Below are 13,869 nucleotides of genomic sequence, written 5' to 3'. Positions count from 1 at the left end.
CCACTGGCTCCTCAGCCAGTGGTACCCAAACATTCAATAAAAGATCAGTTTCCTGTAGCTCTGGGTCTCAAGAGGGCCACGATGGCGGTGCACAAAGCACAGCCTCTACAATCCCGTCCCCCTCTCCTTTCGCCAGCGGGCAGCAGGGCCCGGTTTGAGGATGCTCTGCCTTCTTACGCACCCCCTGCCCAATCGCGGAGCCAGGTAAGAGTCGCACCACTCACTCAGACCCCACTCTGGGATGCTGTGCTTTCCAGAAAGGGTCCCTGTGCTCCGCCTTGCTGCCCCACCGCGGGTACATCAGTGGTTCCCCTAGTTCCGCTTGTTCAGTCTCTGGGGACTTGGCTAGCGCTCCCCAGACCTCCTCGCTGGCTCACGAGAACCATGAGATTTGGCTATGCGATTCAGTTCGCCCGGCGTCCTCCCAAGTTCAGGGGCTTCTGGTTCACCTCTGTGCGGGACAAAGATGCACCCGTCTTGTGAGCGGAAATCATGGTCCTGCTGGCGAAGTACATGATAGAGCTGATCCCTCCAGCCGATATGAAGTCAGGGTTTTACAGCCCATACTTCATTGTGCACAAGAAAAGCAGTGGGTTACGGCCAATCCTGGACCTGCGCATTCTGAACCAGGCCCTTCACAAGCTCCCGTTCAGGATGTTAACACAGAAACGTATCTTTCAATGCATTCGTCCACAAAATTGGTTTGCAGCAATCGACCTGAAGGACGCGTACTTTCATGTCTCGATTCTCCCCCGAAACAGGCTGTTTCTCTGCTTCGTGTTCGAGGGGTGGGCATATCAGTACAAGCTCCTCCCCTTCGGGCTGTCCCTGTCACCTCGTGCCTTCAGCAAGGTTGTGGAGGCAGCCCTCATCCCCTTGAGGGAAGCAGGCATTCGCTTTCTCAACTACCTCAACGACTGGCTCATATTGGCCCAGTCCCGAGCTCAGTTGTGCGAACACAGGGACGTGGTACTCAGCCACCTCAGCCGGTTGGGGCTTCGGGTCATCTGAGAAAAGAGCAAACTCTCCCCTGTGCAGAGGATCTTTTTTCTCAGTATGGACAGAGCACGCTCAGTCGATGCTGAACTGCCTGGAGTCATTTCAGGGTAGGAAGGCGGTTTCACTGAAACAGTTTCAGAGGCTTCTGGGGCACATGGCATCCTCTGCCGCTGTCACGCCGCTCAGATAGCTTCATATGAGACCGCTTCAGCATTGGCTTCATGAACGAGTCCCAAGATGGGCATGGCAATGTGGCACGCATCGGGTCTTGGTTACCCCGTTCTGCAGCCAAACCTTCAGCCCGTGGTTGGACCTTGCTTTTCTACGGGCAGGGGTTTCCCTAGTGCAAGTGTCCAGGCATGTTGTTGTTTCAATAGATGCCTCTGCTATCGGCTGGGGTGCCATGTGCATGCAGCATCAGGCACCTGTACAGGGCCTCGTTTGTAGTGGCATATCAATTGCCTTGAGTTGCTGGCAGTATGGCTTGCTCTGCGCCACTTCAAACCGAGGCTTTGCGACAGGCACGTACTGGTCCAGACAGACAATACTGAGACCATTGCATACATCAACCACCCGGGCGGCCTACGCTCCCATCACATCTCGCAACTCACCCGCCATCTCCTGCTTTGGAGTCAGAAGCATCTGAGGTCGCTTCGTGCCATTCACATCCCAGGCAAGCTCAATCGTGCAGCCGACAAGCTCTCACGTCAGCCCGCCTCTCCGGGAGAATGGCGACTCCACCCCAAGACAGTCCAGCAGATCAGGAGATGCTTCAGGGATGCTCAGGTAGACCTGTTTGCCTTTTCGGACACATCCCGCTGCCAGCTGTTCTACTCCCTGTCCGAGGGGACCTTCGGCATGGATGTGCTGGCACACAGCTGGCCTCGGGGCCTACGCAAGTATGTGTTTCCCCCTAGTGAGCCTTCTCTCACAGACACTGTGCAAGGTCAGGGAGGATGAGAAGCAGGTCCTCTTTGTAGCGCCATACTGGCCCAGACGGACTTGCTTCCCAGAACTGATGCTCCTCGCGACAGCCTCTCCTTGGTGTATTCCTCTGAGGAAGGATCTCCTTTCTCAGAGAGGGGGCGCACTCTGGCACCAGCGCCCAGACCTGTGGAATCTCCACATATGGTCTCTGGACGGGACGTGGAGGTTCTAGGTGGTTTACCTTTAGCAGTAGTAAACACCATCACTTCAGCTAGAGCACCCTCTATGAGGCATGCCTACGCGCTGAAGTGGAACCTGTTTGTCGATTGGTGTTCTTCCCCCCAGTAAGACCCCCGTAGATGCCCAATCGCGGTTGTGCTCTCCTTTCTGCAAGATGGGCTGGAGCGAAGGCTGTCTCCCTCCACTCTAAAAGTGTATGTTGCCGCTATAGCTGCACATCACAATGCAGTAGACGGCAAGTCCTTTGGGAAGCACGACCTGATCATCAGGTTCCTTAGGGGGCAAGGAGGCTGAACCCTCCGCGCCCTCACCTGGTACCCTCTTGGGATCTTCCCTCAGTCCTGATGGCCTTGAAGCAGGAGCCCTTCAAGCCTCTGCAGTCAGTAGAGCTTAAGTTTTTGTCGCTAAAGACCTCACCGCATTGGCTTCGGTCAAGAGGGTCAGGGCTCTTCAGGCATTTTTGTTCGATGATACGTGCCTTGAATTCAGGCTGGCCAACTCTCACGTTGTCTTGAGACCCCGGCCCGGATATGTGCCCAAAGTACCCACCATGCCTTTCAGGGATCAGATGGTGAACTTGCAAGTGCTGCCCCGGGAGGAGGCAGACCCAGCCGTTGCTCTGCTCTGTCCCGTTCACGCCTAGCGCATTTACGTAGACCACACGCAAAGCTTCAGGGCCTCAGACAAGCTCTTTGTCTGCTTGGGAGGACAGCAGAAGGGAAAGGCTGTCTCCAAACAAAGACTTGCCCACTGGATAGTGGAGGCTATAGTCTCAGCATATCAGGCCCATCGCTTACCGTTCCCCCTTGGAGTGAGAGCACGCTCTACAAGAGATGTGGCTTCCTCCAGGGCATTGGCATGGGGCGCCTCAATAGAAGACATCTGTAAAGCTGCCGGCTGGGCGACATCTAACACGTTTGCGAGATTCTATAATCTCTGTGTAGAGCCTGTGTCCTCTCGTGTACTCGCCTCAGATGGCCAGTAATGCTGGACCCGCTCGGTGTCAATCACGCTTGCTGCGCCGTTCCCCTCTATGGACCGGATACATGCGCTTAAGTGCTTATCAGTTCAGTTTCACTCTTGGTGAACCCTGTTGAAGTTCCACCTGCACCCTCAGCAGTCAGGTGTGGCGGAGCGTCAGATGCCAGGTCCAGCACTGGTGTGTATGCCCAAGGTCAGCCCTTGTGCTGGGCTAGGTGCCCGTGTGTAGTGATTCCCCCTTCGGGTGATCCCACATGTGTATTCTTCCATGGTACGGCTTCCCTCATGGTAAGCCTGTGTCTTTCCCTTGCAGAGATTTCTCTGTCGTCTCTGCTGCGTAGTGATCTCACCCCAGGCGGGCTGAGTCTACCGCAGGGACTTCCACATGTAGCACTGCTCTATGGCCAGTCCATATGTGTAATTTCCATGTTACCTCCTATGCACAGGGTGTGGCTCCGTAGCGTTCCCCTACTTTGGTACTCTTTCCCAACTGGTGTGCGGAGACTTGCCGGCTTTTGCAGGGCACTGGAGGGGGTCAGCAATAGTGGCGCTTTCCATACGGATCCCAATTCGTCAGTCACTGACATAACGTCGAACGTGACTGACGGAAAGGGAACATCTCGGTTATGTATGTAACCCTCGTTCCCTGAAGGAGGGAACGGAGACATTACCTTCCGTCGCCACAGTTGCTGTACCACCGCTGTACCACCCTTATATACCCGCACTGCACGGCGGGGTGCACGATGCAAATCTTGCACGCCAACATTTATTGGCTTGTTTTGTTAACACTCAAAGGAGATTTGCCTCTCTAGTGAGATCCCAATTCGTCAGTCACTGACGTAACGTCTCCATTCGCTCCTTCAGGGAACGAGGGTTACATACATAACCAAGATGTTTTTTAATGCTTTTTAATTCATGTTTGTAGTTCTGAACCAAATCTTTCACCAAAGCTTAATGGATTGTGGCCAATATTAGCCATTAGAGTGTGCATGGATCCACACTTCACAAATCGACCTACAATATAATGCTGCATTCCAGGCAGGTTTTTTGAGCCCATAAGTCACGACTTCAAACCACGACTCACGACTTTCTAGCGTTCCAGGCAAGTCACGCCAAACTGCCTGAGCACAAGGAATTGTAGCTAGATTATTAATTTTATTGCAACGTTATATTGTCCTAAAGTCTATTTCTCAATGTGTACCACTTGCATAAACACAGCATCCATAGGTAATATTATCCATAGGGGCTGCCATTGTTGTTTCGCGGGTTATGTGACGTCAGAGTTCGGAACTGGGAGTACATCGATCGAGTACGAGTTCACGGGTGGGAAGTCACGGGTTTGACTGCCCTTCCAGTGAACTTTCACGGGTAGAAGGTTGGAAAAACACGGGTTACGGGTTTATTCAATTAAAAGTAGAAGTATCTGGCCAAAAGCATACTTGAGTAAAACTAAAAAAGAACAACTTTAAATTTTACTTGAGTATTAAAAAAGTACAAGTACTCCAAATAAATAAATAAAGAAGATTCTTATTTCACCATGTTGAACCATCTTCACAATGCAAAGTAAAACTGCTTAAAATTAAACAGCATGAAATATTTTGTCAGACAGACATAAAAAGTTTTGGATAAAGAGAGAAACAAAACAAAACACAGTTGTACAAGTCATCAAGTGCAATGACAACAATTAGACTGCAGGAGGTGGAACACAAAAAATATAGCCCTTAATAATAATAATACAAGTGTACAGGATGTTAGATAATGCTTGAAAAACTACACAATTACACAGTGAAGGCAATGAAGCTGAAGCTGAAATTAAATTGTAAGGAGTAAAAAGTAAAGTGTTTCTTCAGAAATGTAATCAAGTAAAAGTACAAGTAGTGAGTTTAAATTGTACTTGAATAAAGTACAGATACCCCAAAGTAATACTTAAGTACAGTAATCAAGTAAAATTACTCAGGCATTAGTACACAGGGGTGTAAAATACTTATTTATAAACAAGACAGGGATTGGCAATTATATTATATTTGTAATATTATTATTATATTATATTATATTATATTATATTATATTATATTATATTATATTATATTATAGTCACCCTTTTAGTTGACATGGACACCTTGTTTCTGTGTTTTCCTGTGTGCCCTTATTTGGTTATGTTCCTGGTCTCGTTTAGACTGATTAGTTTACCTCCATCACGTGTTTAGTTAATGATCCTCATATTTGTATGTATTTAAGTTGCTCCTTTTCAGTCACTCTCTGTTCGGTCACTGTTATACTAGGTTGAGTTTTCTCTTGTTAATCTGCTTGAGTTTTGAGTCCATTATTAAACTGAGTTTTGGACTTTACCTGCTGTTTCCTTTGCCTGGCTTCGCAACACAACCTTATTTGGTTATGTTCCTGGTCTCGTTTAGCCTGATTAGTTTACCTCCATCACGGGTTTAGTTAATGATCCTCATATTTGTATGGGATTCCCATTGTATTTGCATTCCCCGAATAGTGAGGTCAAAATATAAATTTAATGTAGGATCTAGAAAAAAATCTTATCACGATTAAACCAGAAAACGTAAAATAAATGAACAAAAACAATTTCTAAAGTTTGGGCTCATAAACATTAGATCACTCACACCCAAAGCAGTTATTGTAAATTAAATGATCACAGATAATAGTTTTGATGTACTCTGCTTGACTGAAACCTGGCTAAAACCAAATGATTATATTGGTCTAAATGAGTCTACTCCACCTAACTACTATTATAGACATGAGCCCCGTCAGAGGTGTTGCAACAATATATAGTGATATTCTCAATGTTACCCAGAAAACAGGATACAGGTTTAAATCATTCGAAATACTTCTGCTTAATGTTACACTGTCAGATATGCAAAAGAAATCTATCGTATCTCTTGCTCTGACTACTGTGTATAGACCACCAGGGCCGTATACAGAATTCCTAAAAGAATTTGGAGATTTCCTCTCAGACCTGTTGGTTACCGCTGATAAAGCGCTAATTTTCTGAGATTTTAACATTCACGTTGATAATACAAATGATACATCAGGACTTGCGTTTACTGACTTAATAAACTGTTTTGGAGTAAAGCAAAATGTCAACGGGCCCACTCATCGTTGTAATCATATGCTAGATTTAATTATATCACATGGAATCGATCTTACTGATATAGATATCGTACCTCAAAGTGATGATGTTACTGACCATTTCCTTGTATCGTGCATTCTGCATATTGATGATATTAACTATATGGCTTCGCATTATCGTCCAGTGTAATGCACTGCTAGCTGGTTGTCCTGCATCCTCAATAAACAAGCTACAGGTAGTCCAAAATGCAGCGGCTAGAAAATATGATCATATTACCCCAATTTTACAGTCTCTGCACTGGCTACCTATTAAGTTCCGTATCAGTTACAAAATATTATTACTTACTTATAAGGCCCTTAATGGTTTAGCTCTTGCGTACCTAACTAGTCTTCTACCACGCTACAATCCGTCATGCTCCCTAAGATCACAAAACGCTGGACTTTTGGTAGTACCTAGGATAGCAAAGTCCACTAAAGGAGGTAGAGCTTTTTTGCATTTGGCTCCCAAACTCTGGAATAGCCTTCCTGATAATGTTAGTGGTTCAGATACACTTTCTCTGTTTAAATCTAGATTAAAAACACACCTCTTTGGCCAAGCATTCAAATATTGCATCTCATAATTTTGGACTGCAGTTATATCTGATCAAATGCGCATAATTATTCTTTAGCTTGGGTTAAACATAATTAATTTTACTTGGCTGGAACAGCAGCTATGCTAATTATGTCTCTATTTGTTTCTCTGTTTTGTAACTAGGATTTACACAAGCTCCAGTCTGGATCCAGAACAACTGAGAAGAGATGATACCAACCCCTTAGAGGACCTCAGGTGATGCTAACCCTGAGACAACATACAGAACTACCACATTTAGCTATAAGTTTGATTGCATAATTGCTGTTAATAGTGTTAATCATCTGTTTGTTTACGTCTTTTATTGATTTTTCTGAACATTTCTGCCATATGCACATAAACTGCCAGTTATCACTGATAAGCTACTACTAAATATTGTAGAAACTTAATTTTCTGTAAAGTTGCTTTGCAATGATTTGTATAGTAAAAAGCGCTATACAAATAAACTTGAATTTAATTGAATTCTTCGCCCTGTACCACTTGGCCTGCAGCAGTCTTACGGTATCTCGGTGGATGATGCGGGACCAGAAATCAGGTTGGCATTGATAAACGTCCGTTCTTTGAGAAACAAGACTTTTATTTTAAATGAGTTCATTAGAGCTCGAAACTTCGATTTTTTTATTTATTACTGAAACGTGGTTGAATGCCGGGGATATGTCTGTTTTTGGAGAAGTGGTATCTAGCAATTTTGTAGTTCTTAATACTCCCCGAGAAACGGGAAGGGGAGGCGGTGTGGCCTCTATTTTTAAGGATACTTTTATTTGTAATAGGCTCAATACTGAGCGCTTCTCAAGTTTTGAACTCCAAGTATTTGAAATGCAGCTGTTATCTCCTGTGCTTTGTGCTATTGTTTACCGACCACCTGGACTAAATAAGAACTTTATTTCAGAGCTGTCTGTGTTTTTAGCGGATATTATTGTGAAATATGACAAAATACTAATACTGGGTGACTTTAACATTCATGTATGATGTCCAACAAATTCTCTTTCAAAAGACTTTTTAAATCTCATCGACTCTGTTGGCCTTCAGCAAATGGTTAACGGTCCTACACATATCCATGGACACACGTTGGATTTGATTCTGTCACTTGGTTTATCAGTCAGTGACATTATCATAGATGATTTCCTGGTTGCTGATCACAATCCTGTTTTATTTACTGTTCTCCCTCCATGTTAACCGAAAAAAGTCTGTACTACAAAGATACTGGTTCGTTCGATAAAATCAACTATAAATGAGGATTTTAATAAAATTTTTATGGACTCTATGCAGGATATAAAAATGGACTTTCTATCACCCCGTTTTAGCGTTGAGGAGTCGGTTAACATTTTTAATTCTGTTTGTTTGGACTCACTTGATTAGGTAGCACCTCTAAGGAAGATGCATAGAAAGCACAAACCAACTCCATGGTTAAATGGTCAAATTAGGCTCCTAAGAAGGGAATGTAGAAGATGTGAACGGAAATGGAAGAAAGATAAGTTGCAAATCTCTTATGACATGTTGAAAGATTCGTTGTCTAAATTTCAACGGGCTGTAAATTCTGCTAGGACGAACTTTTTCGCAAATGCTATTGAGAAAAATCGCCAAAATCCAAGATTCTTTTTTTCAACAATTGATTCTGTTTTGAATCCTAAATTATAGGCACCTCCTATATTGTCTACTGATTTATGTGAAAGTTTTTTACATTTTTTGTCGATCGCATATCAGAGGTTCGGAATAACATACAGCAGTGTACATTTGTGCCTTCGAATGCACTAGAAATTATTGTTAATTTATCGCAATTTGAGCCTATTTCTATCTCTACTTTTAACAATATTGTTTCTAAGCTGAAGTCTACATCTGCTCCTCAAGATATTGTTCCGATACCTCTGGTAAAGCAAACCATTGAATCGGTTGGCCAATATATGGTTTCTATAATAAATAAAAGCTTACTTTCAGGGATTGTTCCCGAGTATTGTAAACATGCTGTAGTCCAGCCTTTGCTGAAAAAAGAAAATCTGGATAAGAGCGTTCTTTGCGATTATAGACCTATCTCAAAACTTCCATTTCTGGCAAAGGTCTTAGAGAAATGTGTTCTGATTCAATTGGAGTCATTTACTGATGAAAATCATGTCGAAGTACTTCAGTCCGGCTTTAAGAAGCACCATAGCACAGAAACAGTGCTATTGAAGGTTTTAATGACATCTTTTTTTGGCAAACCGATCAAGGAAATGTGACTGTTCTTCTGCTGTTGGATCTCACAGCAGCGTTCGACACAGTTGACCACAATATTCTTATTTCCCGACTGGAAACATGTGTAGGCATTTCTGGAAATGCCTTAAATTGGTTTAAGTCCTATCTCTTAAATAGACGATTCTCTGTTTGTATGGGTGATTGCACATCAGCTTCATCACTGTTATCATGTGGCCTTCCACAAGGGTCCGTTTTAGCACCACTTCTCTTTTCTTTTTATATGCTTCCCTTGGGTTCAATCTTGCGTAAATACAGTGTGTCATTTCACTGCTATGCAGACGATACACAGCTGTATATTTCATTTAAGTCAAATGACTCCACTGCCATAGAAAGATTGTTGGCATGTTTAAATGAAGTTAAGGCATGGATGTCTAAAATTTTTTTGAGCCTTAATGAATGGAAAACAGAATTGATTCTTTTTGGTCCCTCCGACCTTGATAATGTAGTTGAAACTGAGCTGGGTCCTCTGAGCCTGTTTAGAAAACACCATGTAAAAAATCTGGGGATGATTTGTGATAGTGCACTCAAATTTTATAAACAGATAAATGAAATCGTTAGAACAAGTTTTTTTAAATTGAGGATGATTTCCTCCTCTGAGCCTGTTTAGAAACCAGAAAGATCTGGATAAAATAATTCATGCATTTATCACTTCGAGGTTAGACTATTGCAACTCGTTATATAATGGTGCCCAAAATAAAGTTTTAGATAGACTGCAGATGGTCCAGAATGCGGCTGCAAGATGGCTTACAAGCACTCGCAAATTCGATCATATTACTCCGGTGTTAAAATCATTACATTGGTTGCCTGTCATTTTTAGGATTCATTTTAAAATCTTGTTATTTGTATTTAAATCTCTGCATGGTTTAGCCCCATCTTATATTGCTGATCTAATCCAGGAACAAAAGTCAATGAGATCATTACGATCACAATCTCAGAAACGTCTTGTTGTTCTTCGGTCTAAGATGAAGTCTAGAGGGGATCGCGCATTTGCGGTCGCCGCCCCTAAATTATGGAACAGTTTACCTTTATTTATGAGGGACCTTCCTACATGAAGTCAGTTTAAAAGCCATCTGAAAACATATTTATTTATGATAGCGTTCGATCAAGATAAGTGTGAAGGGTGGTAGTGTCATTTATTTTCTTTTTATAATATATGTTTTTTGACTGTTTTATGATGTTTACACTACCTATTTAGACTTATGGATATGCATTTTCTTTTATTTGGTGATTTTTTTTCTTTGTTCATTGTTTTATTGCTTGTACAGCACTATGGTCAACTTTGTTGTTTTATTCAGTGCTTTATAAATAAATTTGAATTTGAATTTGAATTGAATAGTAGACATTAAGGGGCGGTTTCCTGGACAGAGATTAAGCCTAGTCCTGGCTTAATTTAAACCCTGTCCGGGAAACCGCCCATAAGTGTGACCTCTGATATTTACAGTAATAAACACAAACATGATATCTTAAACCGCCTGTATTATATTTATAAAGAAAATGTGTACTTACACATGTTTACACAACTTAAGAAAGTTAAATTTTCAGAAATATATTGCATTGTTCTTAAGTCATGCCATTGTGCTGTAATTTTGCCATTGTTTTTAGTCCTTATTAAAATATAGAGTGGCACATTTGTATTATTGTATTAAACTGTTATGTTAGTAAGACTTTAAAAAAAAAGTAACCTAAAAATTATTAGTAATGTTTACCACAAACACTGTTATTTAGTTCTGGGCATCAAAAATGGAAATCTTTTTGACAAGACAAAACAAAAAAATCTGAAATAACCAGTAATAAAATGCATTTATTAACACACATCCTGGAGATATACGCGTCCTTACTGAGCACTGATTCTTTCCATCCTGTGTACAGCTAATTGAATGAAGAGCATTGTTTTGCATGCAAAGGCAGAATGGAAAACAGTCTTAATTTCAGTCTCAAAGCAGTTTGCATATGAGAGGCTTTGCATGAAAGGTAATATGAAAAAATTTGTATAAGAAATAAAAGTCAACATTTAGTGAGTGAAAAGTGAAGATAGTTGAAAGATGTGCATAGATGTTCAAAGAAGGTGACTGATATTCATTCAGTCAGCTGTCGCAGCTAATTGTTGGGATCTGTACTTTAACAGTTTTTTTTTACTTCTTGTATTGTATAAGCAAAAGCTTGTTTGTGATCAGAAAAAAAGTTGTTTCTACTTTTTCAAGTTCCATGAACATTTTAGATTCATCACCAATGGACAGACTCTTTCCTGTGTTATTTTTGCTTTTAGGTGAGTGTGTAGGCCTATTTTATATTGTTATTTTGTGTGTCAGTAACATACACTGCCATTTAAAAGTTTGGGATCAGTGAGATTTTAAATGTTTTATTTTTATTATTATTATTATTATTATTATTATTATTATTATTATTATTATTATTATTATTTTATTTAAAATAATGGTTTTCTGCTTTAATATACTTTAAAATATAATTTATTACACGATCCTTCAGAAATCATTCTAATATGCTGATTTATTATCAATGTTGGAAACAGTTGTGCTGTTTAAAATTTTTTGGAACCTGTGATGCTTTTTATCAGGATTCTTTGATGAATAAAAAGTTAAAAAGAACAGCATTTGTTCAAAAAAGAAATCTTGGTAACACTTTAGAGACCGATTCTCACTATTAACTAGTCGCTTAGAATGCCTATTGTTAATTAAAATCTTGCATTATTGACAAACTATTTTCCTGTTTGACACTGTTAAGCTGCTTTTACACAACCAGTATTGAATAACACATCCTTGCTGAATAAAAGTATTAATTAAGTATTTCAATTCAAATAGAAAAAAGAAAAAAAATAATTTACTGACCCCAAACTTTTGAATGGTAGTGTATATTGTTTCCGTAAATGAATAACACATCTTTATAATATTTTTATTTTATATATATATATATATATATATATATATATATATATTAAAATATATATATATATATATTTTTTTTTTTTTTTAATTAATCTGTTGAGCCCAATTGGATATGAATATTAAAAGGTAAGCTCAGATGTTTTATCAGGCTATTATTATTTGATTCCTATGTGTTGCAGAAGACCATGTGAAAGAAAAAAATACTGTTTGGTGTCACCATCTTGGTTTTTAGTAGATACTTATTGTAAGTATATACTAAAAACAAACAAACAATGTACATAATTATCAAAGTGCATTTTTGTTGTTGTTGTTGTCTTTCTTTGCCATCTACAAATAATTTCCCCAGTTATAAAATTGTTTATTATGAAATGCTCTTAACATACTGAATAATAATAATAAATAGATAAAAAAAAATATATATATATCAAATAAAAAATGTTTAGTCACAAACCTGATTTATTTGAAAGGTCAGAGTATGACAGAGTAAAATATGGGACGTGTTTGATTAACATAGTTTTGTCTTGGCCACGACATATTTAATGTTGGGGACATTATAATATGTTGTGACCACAAGATCATTTTGTTGAGATGAAGATATCTCTATGTTGTGGCAATGCTGAGGAACTTTTTTTGTTTTTTTTACAGAACCCCTATTCCTGTAAGTGCGCCTAGAGAAAAATAACCAGCTTTTACAGAAGTAATTTATTTACTCCTAAGACCAAAAAATGCAGAATAAACTGTAAGCTGTCATGCACTCAATCGTGTAGCGTGACTAAAGCTAAACAGACTTAACTTATGCAAAAGCTAGTGATGGCAGAAACTAATCTTTTTTTAATCTTCGAATCAATTGAACCAAGATGATTCATGATCTGGTCAAAACTGTGTAACTACAACAAAAACTCAGTACAAAAATGTATGTATGTATATATATATATACAGTGGGGAAAATATTTATTTGATCCCCTGCTGATTTTGTAAGTTTGCCCAATTACAAAGAAATAAAGGGTCTGTAATTTTTTTATGGTAGGTTTATTTTAACGGATAGATATCAACAGAGACAGAATATCAACCAAAAAATCCATCTCGTTAGGTGTATAAGACACCTGTCCACACAATCTGTATCTTCCATTCCAACCTCTCCCACCACCATGGGCAAGACCACAGAGCTGTCAACGGATGTCAGAGACAAGATTGCAGATCTGCACAAGGCTTGAATGGGCTACAAGACCACCAGCAAGAAGCTTGGTGAGAAGGCGACAACTGTTGGTGTGATTATTCGGAAATGGAATAAATAACAATCAATCTGCCTTGGTCTGGAGCTCTGTGCAAGATGTCACCTTGTGGGGTAAGGATGATCATGAGAAAGATGAGGGATCAGCCCCGAACTACACAGGAGGAGCTTATTAATGATCTTAAAGGGATACTCCACCCCAAAATGAAAATTTTGTCATTAATCACTTACCCCCATGTCGTTCCAAACCCGTAAAAGCTCCATTTGTCTTCTGAACACAATTTAATATATATTGGATGAAAACCAGGAGGCTTGAGGTCTCCTCTTTGTCTCTTAATATCACCGTATGCTGTGTATGCTCTTCTGTGCCATCTGCGCCACAAGGATGTGGTGATATTGAGAGACACAGAGGAGACCGTTGACAAAGGAATTATTGAATAAAGTCATTATTTTTGTTTTCTTTGCTTACAAAAAGTGTTCCAGTCACTTCATATAACCCAGATTGCACGTCTGATGGCAGATGGAGTATTCTGATGACGACTTTCATACCTTTTATGGACCTTGACACTGTTATTTACATGGCAGTCTATGGGACAGTCTCAAGTCTCCTGGTTTTCATCCAAAATATCTTAAATTGT

This window comes from Cyprinus carpio, chromosome A4, assembly GCF_018340385.1.
Source record: "Cyprinus carpio isolate SPL01 chromosome A4, ASM1834038v1, whole genome shotgun sequence".
Lineage (NCBI taxonomy): Eukaryota > Metazoa > Chordata > Actinopteri > Cypriniformes > Cyprinidae > Cyprinus > Cyprinus carpio.
This window is presented reverse-complemented; position numbering follows the sequence as displayed.